The sequence below is a fragment of the Dromiciops gliroides genome, chromosome 4 (assembly GCF_019393635.1).
Source record: "Dromiciops gliroides isolate mDroGli1 chromosome 4, mDroGli1.pri, whole genome shotgun sequence".
Lineage (NCBI taxonomy): Eukaryota > Metazoa > Chordata > Mammalia > Microbiotheria > Microbiotheriidae > Dromiciops > Dromiciops gliroides.
This window is the reverse complement of record NC_057864.1, coordinates 139,474,524-139,489,927: the sequence shown is the minus strand read 5'-3', so window position 1 is coordinate 139,489,927 and position 15,404 is coordinate 139,474,524. Positions and strand designations below refer to the sequence as shown.

At 35.3% G+C, this 15,404-nt stretch overlaps 1 pseudogene; it reads left to right on the top strand.

The window, feature by feature from the left end:
- The first annotated feature begins 1,009 nt into the window (after nt 1-1,009).
- Nucleotides 1,010-1,527, top strand: LOC122754707 (annotated as a pseudogene).
- The last annotated feature ends 13,877 nt before the right edge of the window (nt 1,528-15,404 follow it).

Here is a 15,404-nt window from a genome sequence, read left to right as displayed (position 1 = left end):
TCTGGGCATGGGAGTCCCTCAGTGCAAAGGCACAAAATGGGAGATGAGTTTATGTTCCTATTGAAACATGGAAGAGATAGTGATAGCAGAGAAAAAACAAGGACTACCTTCAGGACTCCTTAAAATCCCTCCAAAAATCTTTAAGTCATGCCCTAAAACAAGTTCTGGAATGGCAGAATCCACAAAAGGATAGGGTAAAATAATTTTTCAGTCTATGACAACTTAGAAGTTCAGCAAGAAATGTCTGTTACACCAGGGTGAGGGTAGAGTGCAATTCAGCATAGACCAGGCCCCAGCAAACCAGGAATGGGCACTAGAAGTGTCTGAATTAGCAACAGCAGCTGCTGCTTCTGGTGTTCTCAGCACACAGATGGTAAAGGGGTTGAATAACTGTTCATAAGGAGACTACAGAGATCTCTTTATTGGCACTGGGGGCAGGATTCTGTTGCTTTGCCCATACTCGATCCTGGTCCCAGTCCTGACTGGTAGTCCCAAGATGAGGAGCTTGCTACTTCCGGTAGAACAGAGACCCCCTTCACAATCCAGGGCAGAAGAGTGCTTGTGGTCACTCACAGACCAGAGCATAGGCCAGGAGAGTAGTAAACACATGTCTCCTTGTATTATACCAGCTTGGAAGAACCAAAAATGTATAGGTCCCTAGAACTTCCTTTCAAAACAACTGTACAAATGCCTGAAGCTTGGGACACTTAATTATCCACCCTGGAAGCAGAGCCCCACTTTAGCAAAGAGTTAAAAGTTAAGAAATGGGCTGGAAAATGAGAAAACAACAGAAAAAAAATATAACTATAGAAAGCTACTATGGTGACAGGGAAAACCAAATCATACACTCAGAAGAAGACAGCATAGTCAAAATTCCTACAGCCAAGACCTCAAAGGAAAACATGGATTGGTTTCAGGCCATAGAAGATCTCAAATATTACTTTCAAAATCAAATACGAGGCATGCTATTTCCTTTCTCTCCAGGGCTCCATCTAGAGCAGAACCTGTCACTACCGCCAAGATGTTGATGCCCAAGAAGAAACAAATTCCTATCTATGAATTCCTTTTTAAGGAGGGAATAATGGTAGCCAAGAAAGATGTCCACATGCCAGAATATCCTGAGCTGGTAGACAAGAATGTGCCCAATCTGCTTGTCATGAAAACCATGCAGTCTCTAAAGTCTTATGGCTACATTAAGGAGCAGTTTGCATGGAGGAATTTCTACTGGTATCTCACCAATGAGGGCATTCAATATCTCCGGGATTATCTTCACCTACCCCTTGAGATTGTGCCTGCCACACTCTGAAGAAGTCATACTGAGACAGTAAGGCCAAGGCCTAAAGGCCTGGAGGGTGAGTGACCTGTCAGGCTTACTCATGGTGAAGCTGACAGAGACACATACAGATGAAGTGCTGTTCTCCCTGGTGCTGACAAGAAGGCTGAGGCTGGTGCTAGGTCAGCAACAGAATTCAGTTTAGTGATGGATTTGGTTGTAGACATGGTCAACTTCCTCAAAAAAAAGTGTAGAGATGTTTCATGTTAAATAAAATTTGGGGGGGAAATCAAATAAGAGAGGTAAAGGAAAAATTAGGAAGAGAAATGAGTGACGCAAGACACAATCATGAAAAAACACTCGATAGCTCAGTAAAAGTAGGACACTCAAAAATACTGAAGAGAAGACATTTATTGGATTAGCCTGGAAATTGAAAGCTTATTGGATTAATCCACAGCACGATATTAGAATAAGGTGGTACAGTGGAGATAGTGCAGCTCCTGGACTCAATAAGACATGTTTGTGAGTTCAAATCCGTCCTCAGACATTTACTATCTATGTGACCCTGGGTGAGTCACTTAACCCTATTTGCATCAGTTTCCTTATCTCTTAAATAAGCTAACAAAGAAAATAGCAAATGGCTAAAGTATCTTTACCAAGAAAACTCCAAAGGGATTCTTGAACAATAGTATACAACTGAAATAACTAAATGGCAATAAATTTAGTCTCTATCAATAAGGACAGAACCAAAGGAACAAGGCACAATGGTTACCATAGGGTCTGAGGTCCAAAGAGTGTGGCTGATAGCATAGTGATCTCAGCTGTTGTTTTAGTATTTATTAATAGTTTTACTACTTAATGGGTCTAGGCATTATTTTTCAGTGCCTACTGACTGTGACATTTAAAGGGATTAATACGAGAACAAGCTAGAAAATTAGGTTAGAGTTAGATTGTGAAAGGCAGCAAAGTCTAGGCTTAGGAATTTATGCATTGCTAAGCAAGCAATGAGGAGTGCCTTAATATTTTTTAATGGATCTTTGTGAATAGTGAGGTGTAAAAATTGTTAAGGATGTGGTAGAAAGGATGTATTAAAGATAAGGACAGAGGAAAACAGAAAACTATTAAAATGGTCAAGATGAGTATCGAATAGGGTCAGAACTAAGGTGATTGCCCTAGTGGGGCTAGAAAGGATGAAGAGGATGCAAGAGACATTAGAGAACTAGTCAGGGCTTGGCAGATGATTTTATTTGGTCAGTGAGTGAGAGAGAAATATCAAAGATGCATCCAAAATTTTGAGTGTGGGTGTCTGGAAAAAGCAGACAGGTGTCAGGGCAGAGGATAGGGGAGAACATTGCTTATAAATTTAATAGTACTTTAAGTTTTGCAAAGTACTTGGCTCACAACTCTTAAATGATGAGTTCACTTTGGGACATGTTGAATTTGAAGTGCCACCAGTTCATCCAGGATATTATGCAGAACATCCTTCTACAGGGACTGAAGTAAAGAGAAATGGAAAACAGAATTACTCCTTAAACATTGTGTTCCTGGTACATAGTATGTGCTCAATAAATATTTGGCACCCCCCCAAAAAAGTTGAATTCTGTCAGGCTGTGACACATTGGCTACATGTGGTGAAAAGCCAGGGGTGGTACCCTGGATGGTTACTGTCACAAATCTAAAATCATGCCTCCCTACTTATCTATCTCATTTTACATTGGAGCAAAGGGAAAGAAATGAAAAAGTAAAATTAGGGGTGGTGATAAGTGATTGAGTAAAATGGCAGTGGTTTTTTGAGGGGCTATGCACCTAAGAGACATAATTTAAGCTAATCAAGGAAGTAATAGATTGCCACTTTCCTTCATTCCCCCCTCTACCATACTTTTTAGGCTTTATAGGAAATGGAATAATTGAATTCCTTTGGCTTTGCATAAATGTTCATTTTAATAAACCATAGAAATAATTGCTTAATATTCTGGAGTGAATTGGACAAAAGAAAGTAATATTATTTTTTACAGTTGGAAAAAAAGTCTTGATACTACTAATGTTTTGTTCTCATATATTTTCAAATAACTTTTAAAATAGTTCACAAAATTACAAAAGGAGACAGGCTAGTATTTAAAATAAATTTCATATAAATTATTGGAAAGGCAAAGACAAATTTTTGGTAGTGGATAAGGCACAAGTCAGCAACTTTTACAGAAGAGTATTTAGTCTTCATTTCCTTGTACTGTAATTTTAAAGTCATTTTCCAGTATCTGGGGCCATCCCCAGTTGTCCTGATGTGTCTCTGGAGGAAACAGTGAGGTTGATTACTTTGCACCACCCTCCTTCATTTAAATACAATTCACCGCAAGTCATGACATCACCCCCCCACCATGTCATGGTCCTCTTCAAGAATGAAGGACAAACAACAAAGATAATGATGATGGCAATGATGACAGGTGCCTATGCTGTCAATGCAAATCAATGTTTGTATGTCAGAAAGCTGATCCATATAAACTTATGTGTCAAGTTGGAATATAGTCATAGATTCTGGTTATGGGCTCTAATTTGTTTTTTACAAAACTCCCAGGCCCTGAGTCTGTCTGTTTTTATTCACTGAGCCTTACAGGTAGTAGATTTTTGAAAGCACCATAATGTTTTCCTCCACTTTCATGTTGAGAGTAAGCATGACACCACTACTTAGAGTCAGGAAAACCTGACTTTGAATCTTGTGTTAGACACTAGATATATAAAACTGGCAAGTTCACTTAGTCTTTTTAAGTCTAAGATTCTTAATATGTAAAATAGGTACGATATTCTCTACAGTACTTTCCTGAAGATTATTGTGAGGATCAAATGAGATAATGCATATAAAATACTTTATAAAAATTAAAGTACTATGTAAATTCCAGTTATTTTATATGTGATTTATATATATATATGAGTATACATAAAGATATATAAGCATATATATGGGTGTATGCATATATATATATATATATATATATATATATATATATGCATCTATTTGATCACATTTTACCCTCTTTCAATTAGCTCAAATTTATTTACCTTTCTAGGTATCTCCTCTCTCCCATGTTTGCCTTTCAAATATTCTGTGTAGCTCCTAGACTTTCAACAGGAATTCATGGAGGTCACTGATTCTAACAATGTAATGCTGTGTATTCCTGTAAAACTAAGTTTAGATTTAAAAGTTGTTATATCAGAGTATATGCCTTTCTCTTTTTACCTCTTTCTACTGCCAATAATTTTTATTTGATCTGAAAATGCTGGAGTTTAGCAGTCTGCATATGGTAAATTTTGGGATACTTTTAGTCAGTGGCACATGGATTCAGCTTATTTTTTCATTTGCCTTCTGGTTATAATTATTTTAGGACATTGTTTCCTACACCCCATGATTTCCTGAACTCTAATGTCAATTTTTGTTGGGTTTTTTTGTTGTTGTTTTATTACGTTTTCTTGGGAGTCTAATTATGCTTAAATTCTCTCATCCCAGTGTTTTCAAATGCATGTTTTAGAAAATAGATATCTCATATGTCCCTTCAATTTTTTCTCTTCTAACTTTAATATTTCTTGTCATATCATTGAATTTTGGAGTTGTACTTCTTCCATTTTATGATCAAACTGTCTACCACTTTGGTAAGATTTTTCAGCTTTTCTTTTAAGCTGTTTAGTCCCCTCCCAATTCTTTTCCCAAGTGCTCTACTTTGATTATTTAGAATTCCCTTTAATTTGATTCCTTTGATTCCTTATTAGAGATATTCCTTGATCCCTTTTTTAATTCTTTTTACTAGGACTCACCTCTTTTTAAAATATATTTTTATTTATTTTGTTAAGTATTTCATAATTATATTTAAAAATATTCACTTTTTAAACTTTGAATTCCCAATTCCCTCCCTTTCTTCACTCTCCCCCTTAAGGCAAGCAATAGTACACATAAAGTCATGCAAAATAGATTTCCATATTAGTCATGCAAAAGAAAACACACACACACATACAACAAGAAAAATAAAGTGAAAAAGGTATGTTTCAATCTGCACTCCAAGTTTATCAGTTTTCTCTCTAGAGGTGGATAGCTTTTTTCAGTATAAGTCTTTTGAAATCATATTGGATTATTGTCTTCATGAGAGTAGCTCTTTCACACTTGATAATTATTAAAATACTGCTGTTATGGTGTACAATGATCTCCTGGTTTTGCTCATTTCACTTTGCACTAGTTCATATAAGACTTCCCAGCTTTCTCTGAAGCCATACTGTTTGTCATTTCTTATAGAACAATAGTATTCCATCACAATAACATATCACAACTTGTTCATTCATTCCCCAAATTGTTGGGTAATCTATCCCCTTAATTTTCAATTCTTTTCCACCAAAAAAAAATCTATAATTATTTTTTGTTGTTGTTGTGTTTTTTTCTCTTTCTTTTTGTTTTCAAATAAGTCCTTTTCATCTTCTTTAATCTCTTCAGGAAATAGACCTAGAAATGGTATTGCTGGATCAAAGGGTATATACAATTTTATAGCCCTTTGGGCATAGTTCCAGATTGTTCTTCAGAATAGTTAAACCAGTTCAAAACCTCACCTGTAACACATCAGTGTCTCAATTTTTCCACCTCCCCTTCAGCATTTATCATTCAGCAACCAAAGTGCTTTTCCTAAAGTGCAAGTCAAATCATGTTTCCCCTCTACTCGGTGAACCCCATTGGCTCCATACAATCTCAATGAAAAATAATGCAAACTTTTCTGTTTGATATTCAAAGCCCTTCATAAACCTGTCCACTCACCACTACTTTTATAGTCTTCTTGCACTTTACTCCGCACCCTGTTATCTTCAATCCAGAGATTGCCCTTGCTGTTATTCTACCAATAAGACATCTCTCAGCTCTAGGTATTCTCTCTGGCTGTCATTCATGACTAGAATCATCTCCCTCCTCAGTTGTGACTTCTGGTTTCCCTGACTTCCTGTAAGTTCCAGACCAAATCACATTTCCTATAAGAAGTCTTTTCCAACCTCTCAGTTCCAGTGCCCTCCCTATTGTAATCATTTCCTATTTATCTCAGATATGACTTGTTTGTTATTTGTTATTGTTTTTCATAATAGACAGAGACCTCCTTGAAAGCTGTGTCTACCTTTAGCCTTTTTTTGTATCCCTAGTATTTAGTACAGTGTCTGGCACAGAGTAGAAAATAATAAATGTTTGTTGCCTGATGAAGTGATATCTGTCTGTGATTATCATCTTCTTGCTTGTATTTGTATCCTGACTAAGACATTAGGGAGGGGAGAGGAGAATGCAGAGAAGACAGAAAGGTGATTTTTTTTTCCTGTTATATGGATACAGTTTTCTTTGGCATCTCCAAGGTTAGTGTTAGCTACAACCCTGGATCCTTCTTCTTAAATGTAAGGTCTATGGTAAAGATGACTCTCTGAGAGTGGGAAAGGAAATGAAATATCAACAACCCTTTCTGTGTCCCATGTTAAATTTGAATGCTCTAATGACTTTATTCTCTCTACTAAATACCCCATTTACTAAAACATCCAGAGTACTTTCAGTATATTGTAGCTTCTTGAGCATTTCAACAAAAAGAAAGAAATATGAGCAAAAGCCAAAGAAGAAAAAGGAGAAAGAAGACTTATGGCTATTTATTTAATCAATAAATATTTGTTAACTGTCCTGATGGATCTACATAGAAATTCTGTAAAACTTTTTTAAAATAATTAATAAAAGTAACACATAAATTATACACAAAAATTAAGAAAGCAGTTTAAAATTATATTTGTGAGAAAAAGTATTGTTCTAAAGTGTAAATCATGGAAGGAGAAAGTAAAGAAAAACTATGATTCAATATCATTTAGGAGTTACGATTAATTAAAAAATAAAATCCCATCAAACCCATTACAAAAATTTATTCATAAAATGTTGCATTATGACCAAGGTTGTATTACAATACCAGTATTATAAACATGGTTTGATATCAGGAAAACAACAAAATCAATAATATTTTAAAATGTCCAAATTTTGTGATTACCTCAAAAAATATAGGAAAAAATTTCAAAGTACAATATTCATTTATGAAAAAATAAAATAAACTCAGCAAATTTGGTTGGTTGGTTGTTGTTCTTTGTTCATGAAGAGGACCAAAATGACATCACTATGCTGGAGTCAAGGTACAGTATTCCCAACTGTGGCTAATCAAGACAATATGAGTTCAGAAAAACTCTACCATGGGTCAGGCACAGAGTCCACATGAACATTTTGAATTGGCTATGCCAGTAGGCTATCATAAAGTTATCTTTGTAATACGATAAAATTACCTAAACCATATCAAATCATCATGTGTGCGGTTATGTTAGAAGTTTTACCAATAAATATAAGAGTAAAAACAGAATGCCTAGAAATGTTAGCAATAAGAATAAAATAAGATAAAGAACATAAAGGCACAGAGCTAAGAATAGAGGATATTTAAACTCCTTATTTGCTGACGAAAGGATGATTTAATAGGAAAAATCACAGATGATCATCAGAAAAAAATTTAGACAATAGCTGCAGGAAATTTACAAGTTAACAAAAGCACATGAAAAATTAATTGCTTATCTATATAATAAAATCCAATAAGCAATAATGGAAAGGGAAATCCCATTAAAATAGCACCAAAATTCATAAACTGTTTGAGAATCAAGTAATCAAACACTTTCAATATTTATACATATTTAACAATAGTGTCCCTAAAGAAAAACAAAACACACGCAAAAAAATTAAATGCCTGAATATAAAGAAGCATGGAAAGTTTTATACAAACTGATACAATGTGAAGTAAACCAAGAAAACACGTTACACAGGACTAAAACAATGTACACGAAAGATTAATAACCCCAAAATAATCAAGGAAAGGGAATAATCATTTATATGGTGCCTACAATTTGCAAGACACTGTCCCAAAAACTTTTTTTTAATGAATATTAACTCATTTGATTTTTAAAACAACTCTTTGAAGGGACTGCTACTTTATCCACTTTTTACAACTGAAAAAATAGTTAAAAAAAAAAAAACTAAGGCAAACACATAATGATTTACTTAGGATCACTCAACTAATAAAAATCTGAAGCTGAATTTGAACTCGGTTTTAATATACTCCAGGCCCCCAAAACTCTACACTGCCACCAGCTGCCTCTAATTAAAAAAAATGAAATTGTAAAATTATAAAGAACGAGAATGACTGCAGAGAAAAAATTATGAGAAGCCACGTATCCCTTATTTCCTTTCCAGACGTGGGTTGGTACTGGTAGAATTCACAAGTTTAGAACATGATATTAATTATTACTTTTTTTTCCAATGGGTTAAATCATTTTGGTTTTGGTTTTGGTTTTCCTTTTCTTCCTCTTTTAATATTTTAAAATTCATTTTTTATGTAGAATGGCCTTTGGGGAGGGTGAAGGGAAGGTATATCATATAAAAGGAAATTTAAGCAATAAAAAACCAAAAATATCAATGGAATTAATTTTAAAAATCAACACTAAGATTCAAGGTTGTTGCTTCACTAAGGATACTAAGACAAACTGAAAGAATCCCTCCTTTTCAAGAGTTTATATTCTATAAGGACAAAAAATGTTGATAAATATAAATACAGGGTGACCCAACAGTCATGAATATTTAATAACCCCTTTATTTTTTTGTTTTAAATTTATAATACCATAGCATAATGTATATACATATATGACAGCATATATATGTGTATAGAGAGATAGACAGACATAGATTCATATTATACATGTATATGAATTTACATTACATGTTAAAAATCAAATCTCATAAATGCCAATAAATAATTTTCAAAAAGTTATTAAATAATCAGACCCCTTCCTGACTTTTCGCCCACCCTGTACATAGAAACATATACATAGTAAATAAAAGGTACTTTAATAAAGGGTGACAATAACATCTTGGGGGATCAGGAAAGGCTACATTCTTATTTTTTCTTTATACTTGATTCATTTATTTTTAAGATTTCTTTTTATTATAATGAATTCCAATTCTCTCTCTCATCCCTTTTGCACAAATTGAGAAGCCAAGCAATATTATATCAATTATACATGTGAAATATTTCCATATTAGTCATGTTGGAGGATAAAAGCAAGAAAAATAAAGAAAATTTTAAAAAATAGATTTCAATTTTTACTTCTTGTGATGCTCATCTCTGTCTCTTCTTTGATCATGACCTTTACCCTTATCCATACATCCAACAGATAAATTTACCATGCTTCCCTAATTTATCTATGGAATCAAACTTTATGTCTAAATTATTTACCTATTTAGACATTATATTGGTTTACTGTATGACATGTTGATTTATATCTCATTTCTTCCAACTGTTTTCCAGTTTTCCCAGAAATTTTTGTCAAATATTGAGTTCTTATTCCCAAAGCATGGATCTTCAGGTTTATCAAACACTAGATTACTATGGTTGTTTGCTAATGTGTACCTAATCTCTTCCAATGATCCACCATTCTATTAGATAGCCAGTACCAGATTGTTTTTATATTACTGCTTTATAATACAGTTTGAAATCTGGAACTGCTAGGATGCCTTCCTGGAGTCAGGAACATACATTTTCATCAGTTTTAATTTTCCCTCAGACACTTACTAGCTGTGTGACCTTGGGAAAGTCATTTATCCCTGTTTGCTTCAGTTTCCTCATCTATAAAATGAGCTAGAGAAAAAAATGAAAATCACTCCAGTATCATTGCCAAGAAAACTTCAAATGGGGTCATGAAGGGTCAGACAGGACTGAAATCACTGAAGAACAAATTTTGCTTTTGTTTTGCTGAGACTATGATCTGTACTCCCTGCCTTTAAAAAACAAAAACTTAGCTGCAGCATAATAGATTCTGCTCCAGTCCTTTATCTGACTTCTGTGTATCTCTCTGTTTCAAGTGTGTTTCTTATAAACAATATATTATTGTTTCTAGTTTCTAATCTATTTTGTTATCCACTTCCATTTTATGGGTGAGTTCCTCCCATTCACATTCACAGTTATGATTATTGTGTATTTAGCCTCCATCTCATTATCTTCTGTATCTCCTTTGTCTGTCTGTTTATCTCTCTCTTTTTCTCTCTTTCTTTCTCTCCCCTCCCCCACCCCATCCTTCCTCAAAGTTTATTTTGCTTCTTAGCACTGCCTTCTTTGAACTAAAAAGGTTTTATTTGGGGGATGAACTTTGAAAGATACCATAAATTCTTAGAAGCAGATGGTGAGTGAGATAGGAGCCTATCCCAAACTGAGGAATGAGTGCAGGATAGGAAAAACCTATGCAAAGTCACAGAGATGGGAAATGAAACACAGGTAAAAAGGGCAGCAAGAAGTCTGGTTTGGCCAAATAGAAGACTACATGGTGGGCTCATGTTATTATTTCCTTTTCAGTTAAAGCTCCATTAGTGTTTCGTTTTTTAAAAATGCAGAAGTACAAATATGTTTCCACATTCCTTTGAAGTAGGTAGCTCAGAAAAGATTACATTATAATTATTTCATAAAAAGAAGAGGAACTGAAATTTCTAACAAATTTAGGGTTTAGTGGAAGACTAGAAGAAGGGAAAAAAGTGATCTTTGATTTCTTCCAATAGAACATAAATTTCCAAGACAAAGCCTGCCACATTTTTGTCTTTGTTTCCTAGATCCTTAGTATAATGCTCTGCACAGACTAGCACTTAGTGTTTGTTGAATTCAGCACCCAGTGTACATGAGTTCCAAAGGCATGTTTTTATTTTCCTCTTGATTCAATATATTGAAATGTAAAACACTGGAAAATATACACTAGCATGGTAATTATTTTGGATGTTAATGTAAGAAGTTACTTATTGCACTGAGTTATAAAAGCTCTAAAAGAAGCTTACCTGAAACTCTCTCCTGCTGTATACTTCTGTGTAGCTATGGTGCTCTCACAAACTGTGGGAAAATCACCTGATTTACCTCCTGTCTTAATTGGACCATGGTGGGCAGAGACACTTTGTATCCTGCAGCTCCTCAGAAGGAATTTTCCCCCAAAGGCTTTCAATTACTATCACCCTGAAAGAAAAGGGGTGGGAAAATGAACTTTTTTTTTGGATATTTAAGCCTTAGGGATTAAAAAAAATTAAATGCCCTAAAAAGAAGTTTTAAAAGAAAGCTATAAATTCTGAAAAGGCAAAGCCATTCTTCAAGCGATTAAATAGATTTGTTTCACAAAATGTCACTCCCCATAACATTTATTATTTATAAGGTAAATAACAAATTATATTTGATTGCTTTCCTGGCATCTGAATATGATTAGATAATATTTTTTTAATTGTCCATGTGGTTGTTGACATGACTTCTTACTAAACAACCAGTTTTATGTGCTGTGTGGCTTTTTTTCTCCCTTTACTAGATGGGAGAATGATGTAGTCAAAAATATAAGAATTCCATTTTCATTAAAAAATGGAAGCTTTAGTGATACTCCTTTCCCCTCAACAGGGGAACTTAATTTTAATTGGTCTTCACAGAATATAGGAGGAATTTCTTTCTTCTTTGAATCTATTGTTAACCAAGCTGCTTTCCTCCTTATTCTTAGGAAGGAAGGTACAAAACAAAATCTAGCTGCCCCAGATTGGATTAATTCCTTACAGAACTTGATGGGAGATAGATAAATTTGTTTGAGAGCTAACCTGGGGCAATTCAATAGAAGATGGATTCTAGGAATTAACAATTCTGTTATACTTAAAGATATTCAGACCACAGGTATGTTGTATGTATGTTTGCTTTAAATAAATGTAAGCATTTGAGGCCCTCCCTAGGTATGCCTACCTACCAATCTAAGTTGATTGGGAGTCTTAAAAGATTTGAAGACATAATAAAAATAAGATATTCCTATATTTAATTTTCCAGGGTTTCATTTTTATCTTTGCATACCTTACACCTCATATATTGCTTGGAAAAAAATATGTGCTTAATAAATTTATGTTTATTGATAGGGATTAGATATTTCTAAACCAAGGAAATAATTGTTATAGTAGTATTTCTAATCCATTTTTTTGTATGTGGGCTTAGTCTCATTGGTAGATACTTTATCCTAAAATGCCTCTCGATTCTCAGGAATTATTTTTAAATGCAGAGTTGTCACTCTTCTCCAGAAAACAGTCTTTTAGTTCACCAAAGTCCATCTAGACTAAGAGGAAGTGAATTTTGAGATACTTAAATGGGCCACAAAAAATAAAATGGAGGAAGTAAAAAATGGAGGTGTTTAGGAGTTTCCTTAAATAACAATAATGAGACATAAGGGGCTACCTTATTAACCCAATGACAGAGTATCAATGATTTTTGTTTAAATTAGAAGACATTGACATACCTATCTGGTCAAACTTCCTGGATGAGCATCAGCAATGTCACTGGTGAACTTTAAAAGGCATTCTGGCTCCATTCTGAGGCAATAGAGAAAAAACTGGGCTGTGGAGGAAGAACCCAGCTCTTAAAAACTTGGTTACTTGGGGCAGCTAGGTGGCCCAATGGATAAAGCACCGGCCCTGGATTCAGAAGGACCTGAGTTCAAAGCCAGTCTCAGACACTTGACACTTACTAGCTGTGTGACCCTGGGCAAGTCACTTAATCCCCATTACCCCGCCCAAAAAAAACCCAAAACTTGGTTGCTTGAGCCTCAGGGAGAAAGAAGAAAAGGAGGAAGGGGTATTTTCTATACTCTCCTCTCTCTTTTGACAATATCTTCTTACTGTAGAAACACTTGGTCATTTTTAAGGATCAAACATTCTCCTCTTCATAATGGATAGGAATTTGTTTTATTTTAGTCATCTCTATCATCAGATGAGGAAACTAAAGTTCAGAGAGTTTGAGAGACTTCTCCAGTGTCATGAAACTAAGAAATGTCAGAACAACGACTGCTTCTCAGATCTCCTGATTGTAAATCCTAATCTCTTTCCACAAATGCCAGGCATTCTTCTCTGCCTTTATGATCAGGAAAGCTGAAAGCAAAACTGTAGTTGAAAGCTTAGAGGGTTAATCTTCAGGAATACTCTACTGATAACTAACTTCCTTTTTTGGTGTCATTATCAGATGACCCAGTCACTGTTTACCTGATGAGTAGCATCAGACTCAAATGACAGAAATTGTCTGAGCAGGCTGGTAGACAAGTGTTATTCCTGTGACTCAGGGTTCCCTCTAGATAAGCAGTAACTCTGAACTATTGTGGTTTCACATTGTTTTGTCTGGGGACAGGACCCTGCTGTTTGGGAGACAGGCAAGTCTCAGAATTGAGATTTTGAAGGGACAGGGCTAGGGAGGATCTTCCTCTTTGTAGATTAAGGGTATAGCCTCTCTCTGGGAAAATGCATAGCAATACTCTAGTCCAGAATTTCAAGAAAGCCAGAAGTTGAAAGAAGTGACAACTACAGCCAAGTGATGAAGCAGCTTGCTGAACAGAGTAAAAGAGCAAGATCATCAAGAACAGTTCAGAAACAGGATCCCTCAGCATTAGAAACACAAACTGCCATTCCTTATATGTGCCAGAGCTATATGGGTGGCTCTATGTTTGTCTCTTTATTTGGGAATGCTATTGGAATCAACTCTTGCCATACAGCTGTTGTTTTGGTGATAGTGTGCCCTAGATGTACTGGGGAGGTGTTTTGGTGCAACCATCCTTACTGTGTTTGCTATATATCATGTAATTTCTACCTTGGTAGCATCTCTCATCTTTGCCCCTTTTTTCTCCCCTGACAGTGTGACCACCCTGGTACAAGACCTCATCATCTCATGCTTGGAATATAGGATTAGTCTGCTGGTTTGTCTATGTCATTAACCTCTCCTTGCTCCAGTCCATCCCCTATTCGACTGTAAAACTGATATTCGGCAGGACAGCTAGGTGGCACAGTGGAAAAAGCACAGACCCTGGCTGGATTCAGGAGGACCTGAGTTCAAATCCGAACTCAGATACTTGACACTTACCAGTGGTGTGACCCTGGGCAAGCCACTTAACCCTCATTGCCCTGCAAAAACAAACTAAAAGCAAAACTGATATTCAGTAAGCACAAATTTGACCATGGTACCCCTCCACCCCCATTGTTTAATAAAATCCAGTGGCTTTCTATTCCCTCCAAGATCAAAAGTAAAATACTCTGATTGATGTTTAAAGACCTCCCTAAACTGTCCCCATCCCACCTTTGCAAGTTTCTTATACGTTAAAGTCCACCCCCATATTCTTTGGTGTTTAATATACTTTTATTATTTTATTTTTCCTCAATTAAATGTAAAAATAAATTTTTACATTTTTTTAAAAATTTGAGTTAAAAGTTTCCCCCTCAATGCCTCCCGCCCTCCATTGGGGAGGGAAGCCATTTAATATAGGTTATACATGAACAGTCATGCAAAACATATTTCCATATTAGTCGTGTTGTGAAAGAAAACAGACCAAAAAAATAAAATAAGAGGGGAGCAGCTAGGTGGTGCAGTGGATAAAGCACCAGCCCTGGATTCAGGAGTACCTGAGTTTAAATCAGGCCTCAGACACTTGACACTGGCTGTGTGACCTTGGGCAAGTCACTTAACCCTCATTGCCCAGAAAAAAAATAATAATAATAAAATAAAATAAAATAAAAGGGGGCAGCTAGGCGGCATAGTGGATAAAGCACCGGCCCTGGATTCAGGAGTACCTGAATTCAAATCTGGCCTCAGACACTTGACACTTAACTAGCTGTGTGACCCTGGGCAAGTCACTTAACCCTCATTGCCCTGCAAAAACAAAACAAAAATAAATAAATAAAATAAAATAAGAAAAATAAAGTTAAAAAAATAAGTATGCTTTGATCTGCATTCAGACTCTAGTTCTTTCTCTGAAGATGGATAGCATTTTTCATTTTAAGTCATTTAGAATTGTTTCAGATCATTGTATTGCTGAGAATAGTTGTCATTCACAATTGATCATCATAAAATATTGCTGTTACTTTTTACAATGTTCTCCAGGTTCTGCTCATTTCACTTTGTAGTAGTTCATGTGTTTCCAGGTATTTCTGAGAATATTCTGCTTGTCATGTTTTTTTTATAATACAACAATATTCCATCACAATCATTTAGCTACTTCCCAATTGATGGGCATCCCCTCAATTTCCAATTCT